Here is an 18340-nt window from a genome sequence, read left to right as displayed (position 1 = left end):
TAAATGAATATATATATATTATATATAAAAATATATAAAAAATACAGTGGCGGTCGCCACTAGGTAGTTCTAGTCACAACCTAGTTTCTATATACAATTTTTTTTTTTTTTACTTGCCTATATCTTTGGCACCGCTTAACGAATCTGCCAGTTCCGTCAGCTGCTGCCTGGAAAGTTTCAGAATAATCAGACTAGGTGGGGTCTATGAAAAAAGGGGGAACCCAAAACACGTATTCCCCATTCATTTTTCCATAGGGATTTTGAACAGCCATAGCGCAACTACTGGAAAGAATTACACCAAATTTGGCAGAAAGGTAGGTCGTGGTCCAGAAAGAGTGTTTTTTTTTTTGTGTGTAATTCCGTTCAGTAGTTTTTGAGAAATTTAGAGGAAAAGAAATTTGTATATCTAAGGACAGGAAGGATTTGCGACCCCTAATGATCTTGTGCTGAGATCTGATTGGCTGTTAAAAAACAGAAGCTGTTGAAGTGTTGTCACCCATCTTGGGACTCTGCTTCAAACGAATACCCGGACCCCTTAGCTCTGGTGGTAGGGTTTCAGTTCCCTACTGCTTGCTGACTCAGAAAGCAGTCTCCCACTATACTCCTTAACCCTGCATGCAAAATTGACCTTCACCTACTTCTACTTCATTCCTCCCCTTTTTTTTAGGCAGAGTGGCCCTCTTCTTAGCTTCCACCCTCTGCAAACTATCTATTTCTGAGAATAACAGTGTCTTGCCTGTCTGCCTCAAACCTGCTTATTGCGATTCTGCGATTGGCTTCTATCTTATTTCATAGACCACAACATCTCCTCTTTAAACCCCAATAATCCCTTAAACTCTTGTAATCTAACATTACATAATCACTGCCAGTTTATCTTCACAACCACTCACCAGAACCCACATACATCCACAAATGATCACACCTATCTGGAATAAAAATATCACAAAGTAAATGGATTCAATGCATGCAGTTTTTCTTGACAGCACACTACTAATCACAGTAACCAATGACTAACTACTAACCTTAAGCAGCATGCCACTAGCCGGAGAGCGATTCAATGCCACATCAGGGGTAGTAAGCACTATATATAAATCAAATTACAATTCTCCATTTATTTTTTTTTCTTATTTTATTTCTCAACATATCTGAACTCTTATGAACATTAGAGGTATTACCTTAGATCAGATGTAATCTATCTCAGACTGACTGTTTCCTATCTTCAAGTCTCTCTCTGCTGATGACAGATCACTCACTAATCAATGGGAAATCCATATAGTCTCCACTAAGTTTAAGCACTCCAAAGAGCTTGCAACTATCTGCCATTGGAAATTAGCTTATTCAACCGATATGGTAACAAACCTAAAAGTTTACACCTGTAGGAAGCTGGCTCTGTACGTACTATATCAAAATGAGATATAGGGCCCGATTCTAACTTTGGAGGACGGTGTTAAACCGTCCCAAAAGTGGCGGATATACCACCTACCGTATTACGAGTCCATTATATCCTATGGAACTCGTAATACGGTAGGTGGTATATCCGCCACTTTTGGGACGGTTTAACACCGTCCTCCAAAGTTAGAATCAGGCCCATAGTGTGCACAGAGTCCAGGGGTTCCCCAGAGGCTTAATGGAGGCTAAAGTAGATAACATTAATGGTCTCTTTTGTGGTTGGGTGGTCGAGCAGTAGAGCTTATCAGAGAGTAGTGCAACGCATTTGTTGTACACACACTGACAACAGAAGAAGCGCACACTCAATGACTTAACTCCAGACCAATGGTTTTTATATAGCAAAAATATATTTTCTTAATTTATTTCTAGAACCTCAAGATTCAAGTTGCAGATAAGTACATTAATAAATACATATTTCACATATGAATCAATATCACTTTGATTGGAATCTGTTATACAGTTTAAGAATAAATGGCAATAATCTTTTTTTTTAAAGTTGACAGTGCAATTTCCAGAAACAGCTCGGGGGTGGTGGGGCGGGAGGGGGAGTTAGTAAGATTTACAAGTAAGTACTTGACTTACAGTTCCAGTCTCCAGGGATTAGGAAGTTCACAGGTTGGGGGTTGAAGTTAACCCCAAACACCCACCACCAGCAACACAGGTCCGACCGGGTGCAGAGGTCAAAGTTGAGGCAAACTTAACATGGGCTCCCATGGAGACTGGAAGCACTTGTTTTCAGATCTGCTGGCAGGTAAGTACCCCTGTCTTCGGAGGGCAGACTTGGGGGTTTAGAGGAGCACCGTGCGTGGGGGGATGGGGAGGGAACACAAATGTAGGCACCAAGCACATGCCCTCAGCAGCATAGGGGCAGCCGGGTGCAGGGTGCAAACAGAGCATCGGGATCCCAGTGGTTTTCCATTAGGGGACCCCGCGGGTCACTTAAATGCTGTAGGCTGGGTTCAGGGGGGTCGGTTCGGGAAAACCACAGGCTGGACAAGTAGGAGGACTGCCTGCTGAACGTTGCTGCACAAGTGGTTGGGTTCTCCAAAGCCTGGGGGCTGCGGGTGCAGTGCACCTTTAGGCGTCAGACATCTTCGTTCTGAGCGTTCATGGTCAGGGGGGGGGGGGTCCACTGGATTCACACTGTAGGCGTAGTCATGAGGGGCAGGAGAGGTCAACCCAGGGTGGGCAGAATCACTTGGGGATCCTCTCCAGCCAGTAGGGCCACCGGGACACGGGCCGCAGGTGAAGAGTGGTCAATACTCACTGATCCAGGGAGGCCCTAGAGGCCTTTGGTGTAGTTTCTTTTTGGACAAGGCCACTGTCCTCGGGACCTCTTGGTCCTTTGGGGGTGAAGGGCAGTCCTCTGGGGCTTGGCAGAGGTCACTGGTACCGCAGGAGTCGCCGCATTCTTGCTGCAGGTTCTTTGAAGCAGGAGACAGGCCGGTAGGGCTGGGGCCAAGTCAGTTTGCGTCTTCTTTCTCTGCTGGGGATTCAGCTTAGAAGTCCTCCTATCTTGTAAGGTTACCAGGAATCTGATGATTTAGGTTCAAGGGAGCCCTTAAATCCTGGATTACAGGGGTCAGAGGGTACTAGCCAATAGCTACTATCCCGGAGGGTGCCTAATCCTATTAGTACCTGTCCTCCAAACCAAGATGGAGGATTCTGCGGGGGGGTCACCTCAGCAAAGGTACAGATTTTGGGAAAGAACACGGGTGCTGAGGCCTGGTTAGCAGGATCCCAGCACACTTTCAATCAAAGTTGGCATCAATATCAGGCAAAAAGTGGGGGAAGAGGGTAATCATGCCAACAGTGGAACTGTCCTGCAACACCTATTCCTCAATTTATCAGACGAAGCCCATGATTCAACATTTGATTTTTGGCTTTGCGTGCCTGTGGACTATCAAGTTCCTCTATTTAGAAAAGTTAATGCAAGACCCCCACTTACCATTGTTCTCTTCTGAACTTATTGTACTCCATCAAGCAGAATGGAAATGCAGGAAAAATTGGGCTATGCTTCTAAAGCTGAATATAAAGCTTAACTATCAGTTTATAAAAAGCTGTTAAAAATAAATTTAAAAAAAGTATTTTGCTACAAAAAAGTTTTAAGAAAAGTCTCTGATAGTAATCTGCAAAAAGCTGCATTTCGAATTCTTAGTGAACTCACAAAAAGATCTAGAGCTACTCAGAATATTCCTTTCTACCAAGGAAGGTGATGAACTTAATGACAATTTTACAGATATTATGGATAAAATCACTACTATTATGAATGAGATTGATAAAGGATACTTTCTGATAGCCACCACTGAAATTATTTCTTGCACTATCTCCTTACAGTACTTTTACCTTTTTTCTGTAGACAACATAACCGCAGTTGTTTCTTTAGTAAAATCGGTCTCTGCTTCAGATCCTTTTTTCTGTCCCAGTATCCAAACAGATTGGCAGATGATCATTATCCTTCTGGTCTTGCTTCTAAATATTTTCGTAGCACAAGGTACTCCACCATCTTCAGTTTTTGCTGCCTCTGCCATTACTCTACTAAAAAAACTGATTCTGATATGAAAAATGATTTCCCTATCTTTCTACTACCATTTACTTCTAAAATTCTGGGAAACCTGTTGCAAAACAAATAAGCTCCAATTTACCTAAAAAGAATTTACTAAACACCTTTCAGGCAGGTTTTTCACCCAGCTTATAGCACAGAAGGAGTACTTTCAGGCAGGTTTTTCACCCAGCTTATAGCACAGAAGGAGTAATATCGACCATCTGTGATGATCTCATATTAGAGCTAAAATCTGATCACACCGCTGCTTTGGTCCTATTGTACCTCTCTGCAACCTCTGACAAGGTTCACCATGCTATCTTGTGGGCCCTGTTCAGGGCAGCTGCCACTGATGGGTTAAGCTTTACAGTTGCTATTGTCCTTTCCCTAAGGGCACACTTATAGAATAAATGTGTCTAGAAAGCTACAAATAACTAATGGTGTGCCTAAGGGCTCTTCACTTTCACCTCGTCAACATTTACACTAGACCTCTGCCCAAAGCTCTTGCAGAAACAGGAGTCAGATAATACATATATGCCAATGACACACAACTACTGGTAGCAGTGAACAGGAGTTAACATGGGACAGAACATTTCTTGATGTTGTCTTCCTTCAAAGCCAGCAATAGCCCTCGGACTTTGAAAAATGGTTGCTGTTGTGATTTACCAGAAGTGGAGCTGAACAATCCAGATTGGAGAGGAGCTAACTGGGGACTGCCAGGAAGACCTGCACAGAGCCCAGCTAAGTGAAGATCTGTCTGGAGATACAGTTATGGTGCCAAGCAGCCCAGCAGCAATGTGATCCATGCAATGAAGGATAACCAGTAACTGGAGCAACTCAAAATCTTCACCTGGATCTTGGACCTCTATATACACTTTTCTGCCCCAGCACCCTTAAAGTACCTATATCTGTCCGACCGCTTAGGTACATTGTGAAACAAATGCTTTTCTCTTTATATCTGCCACTTGGGTTGTGGCACATTGACTGGGAATGGCTGCCCTGCTGGAATCAAACGATCTAATCCTTCTGTCCAATGCACTGTGGGAAATATTGCAATTTAAAATGTCTTGGACTAAAGGCCATGTTATCTGCAGTAATAAGCCTTTAGATACAGTTTGTGGTGTCAGTATTGTGCATGCCACCCAAACTAGAACATCTAGACCACAACTGCCTCTACTGAAACAGGATGCCCTAGCAGCGGAAACCCCATAGTGGATAACAAGGTGCTGCATCTGCGGTGCTTCAAGATAACGGAGTACTGGCAGACAATTGACATGTTTCTGTTAAACTGTGTTCCTAATGGACACTCACTAATGGATCCATGTAACCTCCTGTAACAAGAGTCCTGACATCTTAAACATTACCATTTACAACTTACACGTTGCCATTTACTCTTACTTGAGATGGAAGAACAGCTGTTTGGATTGATGGGTTCCGGCTACTGGACAACAGACATTTTTTTTGCGATTTTTCAAAGTGCATCAACCCATGATTTCTCAGTTTGGACCTAAGGTCAGAAGAATGGAGTCAGTTCCCAAACACTGCCCCATAGAGTAACAATGGAGAGAGGGCTCATCGAAAATTAAAAACCTAGTGTGTAAGAGCTAAACACTGACAGTTGTTTTTCTGCCTCTGAATGTTCTAGAATTGTTTGGTTTTCATTCTGTGTCCTAATTTTAACTGCCTTAAATACATACCTAGCAATAATAGCCATATCCTTTGGGATTATAGCACTGTCTGGACAATAAGCTCATTGACAGTCTGTGTTTACTTTGTCATGTTTTTTTCTGAAGCCCTGCCACCTCCTCAAGTAAGTCTTGTATGCACAATGTTGTTAACTATTGCAGAATTAAACACTCAGGAGTAACTTAATATCCAGCTGTAATGCCAAACTACTGCCAGGACTAGGACAAGTGTAGTACACAACAGTGCCCCAATAGGTAAGTTCAATTAACCACCAATTGCCCAAGGGCCCACAAGAAAACATCTTGCACCACAGGATGTAACTATACTATTTAAATGTGATGCACAGCCCCACCCGGTCAGGCCTGCCAAGCCGCGCGCAGCACTTCTTGACTGCACCGGCAGCACACCAAAAGAGTGGAGCGTGTAAGTGTCTGTTCAATCAATCAATCATTCGCATTTATAAAGCACGCTACTCACCCATAAAGGGTCTCAAGGCGCGGGGGGGGGTCAGTGCTCGAAGAGCCAGGTCTTGAGCTGCCTTCTGAAGGTGAGGTGATCAGGTATGGCGCGAAGGTGGCTGGGCAGAGAGTTCCAGGTCTTCGCTGCCAGGAAAGAGAAGGATCTTCCTCCGGCGGTGGCTTTGCGGATGCGGGGTACGGCTGACAGGGCCTGTCCGGTAGAGCGTAGAGTGCGCGGAGGAGTGTAGAAGGAGACGCGGTTGTTGATGAGTTTGGGTCCGAGGTTGTGGAGGGCTTTGTGCGCGTGGGTGAGGAGTCGGAAGGTGATCCTCTTGTTGACTGGGAGCCAATGAAGTTTCTTCAGGTGTCCGGAGATGTGGTGGTGGAGGGGTATGTCCAGGATGAGACGTGCGGCAGCGTTCTGGATCCGTTGAAGTTTCCTCTGCAGCTTGGTGGTGATGCCAGCGTACAGAGTGTTCCCGTAGTCCAAGCGGCTGGTGACGAGGGCGTGGGTGACGGTCTTCCTGGTGTCGGTGGGGATCCAGCGGAAGATCTTGCGGAGCATGCGGAGGGTGTTGAAGCATGCCGAGGTCACCGAGTTAACCTGTCTGGTCATGGAGAGGGATGAGTCCAGGATGAAGCCGAGGTTGCGTGCGTGGTCGGTGGGTTGGGGAGTGCTGCCTAGGGCGGGTGGCCACCAGGAGTCGTCCCATGCGGTGGGAGTAGGGCCGAGGATGAGGACCTCCGTCTTATCTGTGTTCAGTTTCAGCCGGCTGTCTGTCATCCAGTTTGCTACTTCTTTCATTCCTTCGTGTAGTCTGGTCCTAGCTGAGGTGGGGTTGTTGGTGAGGGATAAGATGAGCTGGGTGTCGTCGGCGTAATTTATGAGGTCGAGTCCGTATTTGCGTGCTAAGTGCGCCAGGGGGGTCATGTAGACGTTGAAAAGAGTGGGGCTGAGGGAGGATCCTTGGGGTACGCCGCAGATGATCTCCGTGGCTGTGGATCTGAAGGGGGGTAGGCGGACTCTCTGGGTCCTTCAGGAGGGGAAGGAGCCGAGCCATTCCAGGGCCTTGCCTCTGATGCCGGTGTTGCTGAGGCGGCGTATCAGGGTGCGGTGGCAGACTGTGTCGAAGGCTGCAGAGAGGTCCAGGAGTATGAGGGCCACGGTTTCTCCCTTGTCGGTCAGGGCTCGGATGTCGTCCGTGGCTGCGATGAGGGCGGTTTCGGTGCTGTGGTTGGCCCTGAAACCGAACTGTGTGGGGTCGAGGGAGTCGTTGGTTTCCAGGGCGGTGGTGAGTTGAGCGTTGACGATTTTCTCAATCACTTTGGCGGGGAACGGTAGGAGAGAGATGGGCCGGAAGTTTTTGAGTTCGGTGGGGTCTGCTGTAGGTTTCTTTAAGAGGACGTTGAGCTCTGCGTGTTTCCAGTTCTCCGGGAAGGTGGCGGTGGTGAGGGAGGCGTTGATGACGTCTCGGAGATGCGGTGCGATGATGTTGTCGGCCTTGTTGTAGATGTGGTGCGGGCAGGGGTCCGATGGGGATCCGGAGTGGATCGAGTTCATGATGCGGGTGGTCTCCTCGGTGGTGGTTGGGCTCCAGGTGAGGATGGTGGTGATGTCGGTGGCGGGTTCCGGGAGGGGGGGTTCGCGTTGGCGGTCGTGAAGCTGTTGTATACATCGGTGATCTTGTGGTTGAAGAAGGTTGCGAGGGAGTCGCAGAGGTCCTGTGAGGGAGGGATGGAGTTGTTTTCTGCGTCCGGGTTGGAGAGCTCTTTGATGATGCCAAATAGTTCCTTGCTGTTGCGGGCGTTGTTGCCAAGTCTGTTCCGGTAGGCTGTTTTTCGTGCGGCGCAGAGGTGTTGGTGGTGTTGGCGGGTGGCGTCCTTGAGAGCTGACATGTTCTCTTCGGTCTGGTTGAGGCGCCACGTCTTCTCGCGGGCGCGGAATTCTTTCTTGGAGTCCTTGAGGTCGGGGGTGAACCAGGAGTTTTTCTTGTGGTTGTTGGTGATAGCTTGAGTCTTCAGGGGGGCCAGGAGGTTGGCGCAGTCGGAGATCCAGCTTGTGAGGTTGTTGGCGGCTTCGTTGGGGTCGGTGGTGCTGGTGGGTTGGTTCTGGGAGAGGGTTGATGCGAGCTGTTCTGTGGTGATTCGATTCCAGTGTCTTCTTGGTGGTTGCTGGGTGTGGTGATGCACGGTGGTCTTCTTGAAGCTGAAGTGGACACAGCTGTGGTCCGACCAGGTGAGTTCGGTGGCGTGGTTGAAGGTGATGTGTTTGCTGGAGGAGAAGATGGGGTCGAGCGTGTGTCCGGCGTAGTGGGTGGGGGTGTTGACTAGCTGTTTCAGTCCCAGTAAGGCGGTGGTGTTGTTGTTGGTGAGGTTCTCCAGGTGAAAGTTGAGGTCTCCTAGAAGGATGTAGTCGGTGGATGAGAGTGCGTGAGGGTTGACGAAGTCTGCGATGTCTTCGCTGAACTTGGTGCGAGGTCCTGGTGGTCTGTACATGAGGGTGCCTCTGAGGGTGGTCTTGGGGTCGCTGTGGATCGTGAAGTGGAGATGTTCGGCGTCGGGGAGTGAGTCGTCGGTGTGGGTCGAGATGCGGATGGAGTTTTTGTGTGCGATGGCGATGCCTCCTCCGATGCGGTTGGTGCGGTCTTTCCGGATGATTTTGTAGCCGTCGGGGATGGCTATGGCGGTGTCGGGTGCCGAGGAGGGGTTCATCCAGGTCTCGGTGAGGAAGGCGATGTCCGGGTTTGTTGAGGTGATGAGGTTCCACAGTTCGATGGCGTGCCTGTGGACGGATCGGGTGTTGACCAGGATGCAGTGGAGATTGCTTCCGGGGGAGTTGTTCTTGGCGGGAGCGGTGGGGGTCAGAAGGCAGGTGAAGCGGCAGTTGCTGCAGGTGAAGGGTCCGTGGGTTCGATTCGGGGCGGCGCGGTAGCAGCCTGGTGTGCGGGCGGGGTTGAGGTTGGCGAGGGTGGCGGAGTCGTAGGTAAGGCGGGAGGCGCGGGGGCCAGGGGTTCGGGCGCTGGGCGCGGTCCAGGCGCAGACGGGCTTGCCTTAGGCGCGCCAGCGGCGCGGCCTCGCAGCGGCCGCCATTTAAGGGTAGCCGGGGAGGCGGGGACAGCTGGGAGGCGGGAGGAGGGCGGGTAGGGGGAAAAAGAGCGGGAAAAAGCGGCGATTGGCCTCGGGAAGGCGAGGAGGCCCAGAAAAACGAAGAGTACCTAGAAGGGTACAAAAAGGCCAGAAAAATGAGTAAAAACTACAAAAAGCGGCGGAAGGACGGAGGGGGACGGCGGGGGCAAGAGGGACAGCAGGCACTCGGGATACACGGGAGAGAGAAGGGGAGCACGATTACATGGGAAGCAGGCACTCAGGGGTACAGAATGCAAGGGGGAGCGCGATCACACAACAATCAGACAATCAGACAGCACTCAGGGGGACAAGCAGCACAATAGAGAGGCCGGCACAGAGGATCTGGTGGCGCTGTGGAGGCAGGGGAGCGACCTACCCTGGGGTCAAGGGTCGCTGTTAAAGTGCTCAGTGCCCAGCAGCAGCCCACGGCGAGACAGCAAGTGGACAGAAGCAGCGGAGCCACCTGACGGTCCGCACATCAATCTGCAAATCTTAAATCACAACCGCAGCTAAACCCCGCCAGGAACAGAAAACCGTGAGAGGTTCCCTCAGCGGGAAGCCCCCGAAGGTCGCTCCAGCAGAGCCCCTGAGAGCCTTAAGTTGGATTCACTGCACCTGCCTTGCGGCACTACTGGCTAGCAGTTCCCCACCTACTGGCTAGCAGTTCCCCACCTGCCACACTTGGATAACACAACGAGAAAGGGGCAGGCAAGCAAAGTGGCATACCCCCTATAAACCCAATCCTAATCCGAAGAGGAGGTCGAGCAGTCAGCGGGGAAAAAGTGCAGGGAAAAGCGCGCCTAACTTCCCCTCAATAACTTCAATAGCTTCTCTCAGCGTCTCAGCCTACCTCAGCTGGAAGCTCCCGAGGTCTCTCCGAGTAGACCACCCTGCCGAGAGCAACTAGCGAACTAACTAACAAACTAACTAACATACAGATTGATCAATTAGAGACCAACTAGGGATTGAAGCATGAGATCAGGCAAAGCACGAGGTCAACCCACAAACCAAACGAAGAGGAAAAGGAAAAGAGACACGACCATGGACAGAATAGCAGTCAAAAGGAGAGCAGGCCAGGTCTCGGACCACCCCACTGCGTGCAGGAGACACTCCCCAGGTCACGGTCCTGGCTGGGTTCAGGTTGAAAAACTCCCCAGCACTGAAGAAATAAAATGGAGGAACCCAGACGCTATGGAAGAGGGGAATCCATCACCTAATCTGCGCAAGATAACGGACTACTTTGCTGCTGCCAGAAACCGGACCGGAGCACCAGTCCCAAGTTATCAACCCTTAGGGAGCGATCCATCACTCATCTCCGATTTGCAAACCTCAGGAAATCTCGGAGAGAGTCCCAGACTGAACTCATCTGTCATCACCCCGTCCCTCTTTCGCCGGTAATATTGATCGTGAGGAAGCAGCCTCTGAAACCCGACGATATTGATACTGCGCAGGACCCCTGCCCTCTGGTACCAGGAGCGCCTCTCGCTCCAGGGCTGGGGAGACCCATAAGAAACGCCAATGCAGATGCCGCAAAGCTCCATCAAACACCCAGCTTAGCAAATCAATCAATTCTGGGCTCAGATGGTAGCAACAGCAGAAGTCCTAGAACAAGACCGCCGGCAAGGTGACTCTCTGAGCCAAAGCTTCCAACGCCATTCCTGCCCAGCACTTGGATGTGAAAGTGAGGAATTAGAACTCTGGAATACAGAAACTGAGATAGTTGATCAGACCCATGACCACAAAACAACCAAAGCACCCATAAACGGAAGCACCCCATGCAGGGACTACAAATTCAACCTGCAACTTCAATCACAACCACGACCCCCCGATGTCGCAAGGGCAGATGATATGTGGGCTGCAATCCTAAACTCAATGCAAGCAACAGTTATGGCCTGGCAGTTCCATTCAAATAAAATGGATATTCAGATAGATCTGTTAAATACAATGGCAGTATTTGTCTTCGGTATCAACAGCAAGCTGGAGGTTCTAGACGCCTTAATTACAAGGGCACAAGCTAATCAAGCCAACAACTTTACCATCTGTTCCTGTAAGGAGGTGGTAGATAAACTGTCTCAACTGCCGCAAATTCTAGAAAGCATACTTAGAGAAATCTGTTCCGCCCGGAACGATGAACACAGTCATATAACTCCCCTCACTACCCTGTTAACAGCTGACTTGTTTGTACAACAACAAGAGGAAAAACCCTGCTCACCTCAAATAACCCCATCGGCGATTAAAAGAGGAAAAAGTTCTCAGGGAGAAAGTATTGCTTCGGTAAGCCTCGGAATGGAAAACATGGAGAATCACTTCTCACCGCAAGACATTGGCAAATCCGAGAACTGTGAGAAACCCTCAACACGGGTTCTATCAAAAAGGAAACGCAAACAGGCAAGAAAAGGAAGACGATCTGCTCGATCACTCCAACTATCCGTCTCAAAGACTACCAACACTAACTCACAAGAACAAAGTCGGGAGCATTTGGCACCAGGTGGTAGGTGGAACAGTGATATCTACGCTCCAGCAAGTACCACCGTCAACACAAATACTGGAACTAAGATTCCCGCCGACTCATCAGGGGTTGTCCAGCTAACAACCCCCCTGTTGAGGCCTCCCGCTGTGCTTAGCAAACCTACGGAAAATCGTATGAGCCCCCTGTAGGAAAGTACCATCTTGCCTGGCATGTTACCCCCATATTTCACTGTATATATATTGTTTTAGTCTATGTGTCACTGGGACCCTGCCAGGCAGGGCCCCAGTGCTCATAAGTATGTGCCCTGTATGTGTTCCCTGTGTGATGCCTAACTGTCTCACTGAGGCTCTGCTAACCAGAACCTCAGTGGTTATGCTCTCTCTGCTTTCCAAATTTGTCACTAACAGGCTAGTGACTACATTTACCAATTCACATTGGCATACTGGAACACCCATATAATTCCTTAGTATATGGTACTGAGGTACCCAGGATATTGGGGTACCAGGAGACCCCTATGGGCTGCAGCATTTCTTTTGCCACCCATAGGGAGCTCTGACAATTCTTACACAGGCCTGCCAGTGCAGCTTGAGTGAACTAACTTCCACGTTATTTCACAGCCATTGCATTTAAGTAACTTATAAGTCACCTATATGTCTAACCCTCACCTGGTGAAGGTTGGGTGCAAAGTTACTTAGTGTGTGGGCACCCTGGCACTAGCCAAGGTGCCCCCCACATCGTTCAGGGTGAATTCCCCGGACCTTGTGAGTGCGGGGACACCATTACACGCGTGCACTGTACATAGGTCACTACCTATGTACAGCGTCACAATGGTAACTCCGAACATGGCCATGTAACATGTCTAAGATCATGGAATTGTCATCCCAATACCATTCTGGCATCGGGGGGACAATTCCATGATCCCCCGGGTATCTAGCACAGAACCCGGGTACTGCCAAACTGCCTTTCCCGGGGTTTCACTGCAGCTGCTGCTGCTGCCAACCCCACAGACAGGTTTCTGCCCTCCTGGGGTCCATGCAGCCCTGGCCCAGGAAGGCAGAACAAAGGACTTTCTCTGAGAGAGGGTGTAACACCCTCTCCCTTTGGAAATAGGTGTGAAGGCTGGGGAGGAGTATCCTCCCCCAGCCTCTGGAAATGCTTTGATGGGCACAGATGGTGCCCATCTCTGCATAAGCCTGTCTACACCGGTTCAGGGATCCCCCAGCCCTGCTCTGGCGCAAAACTGGAAACGGGAGTGACCACTCCCCTGGCCTGCACCTCCCAGGGGAGATGCCCAGAGCTCCTCCAGTGTGTCCCAGACCTCTGCCATCTTGGAAACAGAGGGGTCTGTGGCACACTGGACTGCTCTGAGTGGCCAGTGCCAGCAGGTGACGTCAGAGACTCCTTCTGATAGGCTCTTACCTCTCTTGGTAGCCAATCCTCCTTCCTAGGTAGCCAAACCTCCTTTTCTGGCTATTTAGGGTCTCTGGTTTGGGGATCTCACCAGATAACGAATGCAAGAGCTCATCAGAGTTCCTCTGCATCTCCCCCTTCACCTTCTGCCAAAGGATAGACCGCTGACTGCTCAGGACGCCTGCAAAACCGCAACAAAGTAGCAAGATGACTACTAGCAACTTTGCATCGCTTCATCCTGCCGGCTTTCTCAACTGTTTCCAGGAGGTGCATGCTCTGGGGGTAAGTCTGCCTCCTCTCTGCACCAGGAGCTCTGAAGAAATCTCCTGTGGGTCGACGGAATCTTCCCCCTGCAACCGCAGGCACCAAAAGACTGCATCACTGGTCCTCTGGGTACCCTCTCAGCACGACGAGCGTGGTCCCTGGAACTCAGCAACTCTGTCCAAGTGACTCCCACAGTCCAGTGACTCTTCAGTCCAAGTTTGGTGGAGGTAAGTCCTTGCCTCCCCACGCTAGACTGCATTGCTGGGTACCGCGTGATTTGCAGCTGCTCCTGTGCACTCTTCCAGGGTTTCCTTCGTGCACAGCCAAGCCTGGGTTGCCAACACACCTTCCTGCAGTGCACAACCTTAGTTGTCCTCCGGCGTCGTGGGACTCCCTTTTGTGACTTCGCGTGGACTCCGGATCACTCTTCTCCCAAGTGCCTGTTCAAGTACTTCCACGGGTGCTGCCTGCTTCTGTGAGGGCTCCCTGACTTGCTGGGCGCCCCCTGTCTCCTCCTCCAAGTGGTGACATCCTGGTCCTTCCTGGGCCACAGCAGCACCCAAAAACCTCTACCGCGACCCTTGCAGCTAGCAAGGCTTGTTTGCAGTCTTTCTGCGTGGGAACACCTCTGCAAGCTTCATCGCAACGCAGGACATCCACCCTCCAAAGGGGAAGTTCCTAGTCCTCTTCTTTCTTGCAGAACTCCAAGCTTCTTCCTACAGGTGGCAGCTTCCTTGCACCCTCAGCTGGCATTTCCTGGTCTTCCTGCCCACTCTTGACACTGTTGCGACTATTGGACTTGGTCGGAAATCCACTGTTGTTGCATTGCTGGTAGTTGTTCTTCCTGCAGAATCCCCTATCACGACTTCTGTGCTCTCTGGGGGTAGTAGGTGCACTTTACACCTACCTTTCAGGGTCTTGGGGTGGGCTATTTCTCTAACCCTCACTGTTTTCTTACAGTCCCAGCGACCCTCTACAAGCTCACATAGGTTTGGGGTCCATTCGTGATTCGCATTCCACTTGTGGAGTATAAGGTTTGTGTTGCCCCTATACCTATGTGTTCCTATTGCTCACTGAGATTCTTTGCTTCTTTGCCATAGCTACCTTCTATCAGCCTATGCTGCTAGAAACACCTCTTCAACACTAATAAGGGATAACTGGACCTGGCACAAAGTGCAAGTACCTCTGGTACCCAGTACAAGCCAGGCCAGCCTCCTACACCCCCAAGAGGACCACCAGAGCATAAAACTAAAAGTCATTACACTCGGACAACTCAGACAAATTTGAGCGGCAAGAGGAATGTCCATGGCACAAGGTTGGGTAAAGTGGCCTGTATGGATCAGATCGAGCACATAGAGCAATCCCAGTCCCTTCACGCAGACACCCATAACGACTAACTGAACCTCCAGTTGCTGTGGGTTCCGGAGTTCACCTCAAGATCTTCCACTGATGTCCTCAATCGCTCCACTATTTTAAAACTTATAAAGGCCCTCCTGGACTTACAGCATGTGGCCTCAGATGACATCGCTGCAATTAAATTTATCCAAGCCAGAGGCTGCCAACACACGGACCCCACGCTTAGTATCTTTGCGGATCCGTTCCTACCCATGCAGATCATGGAAAGAAGGGACATACTAAAAGCCTGGGGTACTGAGGTAGTCATCTACAAAGGTGAACGATTCCCACCCCCGCTATTAGCCGCTCATCCTCTGGAAATGCCAAATGGCACGGGGTCCGTCTTTCATGGTGCACGTGCACCCCCCTTAGAGAGCAGAGACCCTGCAGAAACCATCACTGAGAAAAGGCTTCCCAAATCCCAGCTGCAAGTCCAATTTTGGAAAGAAGAAGGCAGGAAAAGACTGGTCCAAGTTCAGAGACCCCGCCCTGGAAGGTCACCGGCTATTCCCCTGGGAAAAATGGGTAACAGCTGGAGAATCACCCCAACAAGGAGTATTGAACATCTGCTTGTGGAATATAGGTGGCCTGCGGGCAAAAATGGAGGACCCAGAGATAAAATTATTTAGCACCTTTGATATCATACTTCTTCAGGAATCCTGGGCCAAGGAATCAATACCGTTAGTAGGATTCATAGAGCATCTCAGTCCAGCCATTAAAAAAATTGAACAGACCCGGCTGGCCAAAGGGAGGCCTAGTGACATACATAAGCACGAGCATCCTAGCAAAGATCTCAGAGCACAAGGAAGAAGGCCTACCCTTTCAACTCAGGCTCGACAGATGGGGAAAGAATATACATGAACCAATAACCTTAGTCAATATATCCATCAACCCAAAAACCAAAGTAATTGAAGCAAATAAGCTATTATCCGAACTGATAAGGATGAAAAGTAAGGTTCAATCAGCATATTGGCTAATATCGGGCGATTTCAACCTGAATATATTACACGTGCCTGGTGAAAATCACATCCAATCCGTGGCAATAGTGCCCGCCCAAACTCTCCCAACGAAAAACAGGAAGGACAAATTAGGTGAGTTTTATACACACATGTGAAGGTATAGGCCTTTTCGCAGTAAATGGGCGAAAGCGGCCTGACGTTCCTCCAGCATGGACAAGATCCTCGGGGAAATCAGTCTCCCACCTAGACTATACACTGGTGACCTATTACTAATTAGCGACACCAGAATAGGCATGCAGAAACTGCTAAATAAATTAGAAGAGTTTGCAAGGATAAACGAGTTAGAAATCAACCACAAAAAATCAAAAATGATTACCATAAATCGCAGACCCACCAGCCAGCGTAAATGGCTCCTAAATGAAAAGCCCCTGGAGGAAGTAAACTCCTATAGATACCTAGGAGTCGTGGTCGACACCAGATGTAATTTCATGTCTCAAAAAGATGCAATAAAAACAGGGCGCAGACTCTTGCCTATGCCTTTTGTAAACTCGCTAACTCAATCTGTGGTCATGCCTTGAACCATTTAACAGCCATAATGAGAGCTAAACTATTGCCAACCCTCTCGTATGGGGCTGAAATAATGAGGGGTATGAAGGCAGCTCTTTTGGAGAAGCTTTTGATAAAGACGTACAAGCGTGTCTTCCGGCTACCAAGTCATGCCTCCGTTGCTCAGGTCAGACTAGAATTCATGTTGGTTAAACAGTCGCTGGCTCGCCCTGCAGCTTTTATCAAATGCTGCTACAAATTAAGCCGAGCCCAAGAAGGGTCTCTAGCCAACCTAGTCTGGCAGGAAATCACCCTGGAAAGAGGCAATGGAAACTACAAAAGGTATATAGAAAAGAGTATAAGCCTCTTGAATCTAGGTTGGGTATGGGATCAGTCACTTACTACGACGGTTTTTAACAAAGCAGTCAACAAGTCAAGTAAATTACTTAGTTGGTTAAATGACAGAGAGGCTCTAACCAAAAGGCGGCATGGCTGGCTGACCCTAAATTCGTATAAAAGAATCTACACTCTTGCCCCCCCCCCACTCACGGAAAATCAAGCAATGCATTTTAAGGCTTAGGCTGGGCGATTTCCCCATGCCAGACCTTCTCCCAAACTGGAAGAAGGGTCTGCAAGCGGGTGCTCATGAATGCCGCCTTTGTAATCTGTCGGTAGAAAACCTGGTGCATGTGGTCTGCATTTGCCCGGCATTGGCTGGAGACAGAAAACGCTTACTGAAAAAATAACTAAATGGCCTAGGGATTAGATCCTGCAGACAAGCTCTAATTGAAGCATTCAATCCACAAAACACCACACTGAAGATTAGACTGGTTAAATTTTTGAAAAATTACTTTGGTAAAATAACATCTGTTGAAACAACTCTATGATATGGAGGGTGCAAATTTTCTCTAAATTATTTCCTTTTTATACTTTTAAAACTTGTGAAATATATTTTTTCCCAGCTGTATAAATTTTATTTTATGTAATTTATATGTCCTAGTACATGAACACGGTTTTGTTAAGTTTTTATGTTGAAGGATTACTTTTTATGGTTTTAATTAGCTAATAAAATAAACATTCTCTCTCTCTCTCTCAAATTCGAAGCTGGAGGTTGTGTATCTCCATTTATTAATAAATAGATGGCCTAAAGCAAAGCCGTATTCTTTTGTCTTTATCATTCTCATTTTTCAGTGCTGATTTACCCAGAATGTTAAGCAATGTGAAAGAGAACCCATTCACCGGGGTTCACCTCGAGCAAACTGCTTGAAATATGTGGACGACTAAAGGGTAGTGTTTTAATTACCTCGGTTACATGGTATTCTCACTGAGCAGTTTTCAATCAATAATAATAATAATAATAATATTCATGTTGATTATATGCTGTGAATTATGTAGGTCCCTTAAGGTAAAAACATTCTGAATAAAGTTGGTACAAAAGGTAAGACATGTGTAGATGACTTTGTTAAGGTGTCAATTGATCTACATAGTTTAGTAAGAACACTGGAGTCTTACAAGACATTTTCTTTTGGTTATTTCCCCCAAAAAAGAGATTTTGGTATTTGGATATAAAAAGGTACATCACAATGGTATTTAGAGCAGAACACAATTTATGTGGGGAGTTATGTGGGAGTTACAATGCAGAGACCAGGGGTCTCCAACCTTTTCTGACAGGAGCTACTTTTGGTCAACGAATATCACCCTGAACTACTCATGAATATTATCACTGTTACAATATAACTAGGCCTGGATGAAATTTAAATTACACCAGCGTAATTATGCGGTATGCTTGTTATAACACTAAACATTACGACATTACAGTATGGTCATGTAATTACATTGTGCTGGAGTGCTGGATAAATGCAAACAGACAGCTGCAAGCACCCCTTGTTTGCGGCAGCTATGTTTTTGCGTTTTGTTTGTGAAAACTGTATCCTAGCATCAAAAACTGACAAGAGGACACATTTTGCGCAAAAATTTAGCACTAACTGATATTTTTGCATTTCAGTATTAATTTGTTATTTTACATATGAAAGCA

General features: G+C 48.3%; 1 protein-coding gene across 6 annotated transcripts in view; it reads right to left on the bottom strand.

The window, feature by feature from the left end:
• ZBTB17 (zinc finger and BTB domain containing 17) overlaps positions 1–18340 on the bottom strand; it is a 293373-nt gene that overhangs the window by 222365 nt on the left and 52668 nt on the right. The gene's annotated exons all lie outside the window — the stretch shown is intronic.

Source organism: Pleurodeles waltl, chromosome 6, assembly GCF_031143425.1.
Source record: "Pleurodeles waltl isolate 20211129_DDA chromosome 6, aPleWal1.hap1.20221129, whole genome shotgun sequence".
NCBI lineage: Eukaryota > Metazoa > Chordata > Amphibia > Caudata > Salamandridae > Pleurodeles > Pleurodeles waltl.
Note: the sequence above shows the minus strand (reverse complement) of the source record. Positions and strands in the feature narration are given on the sequence as shown.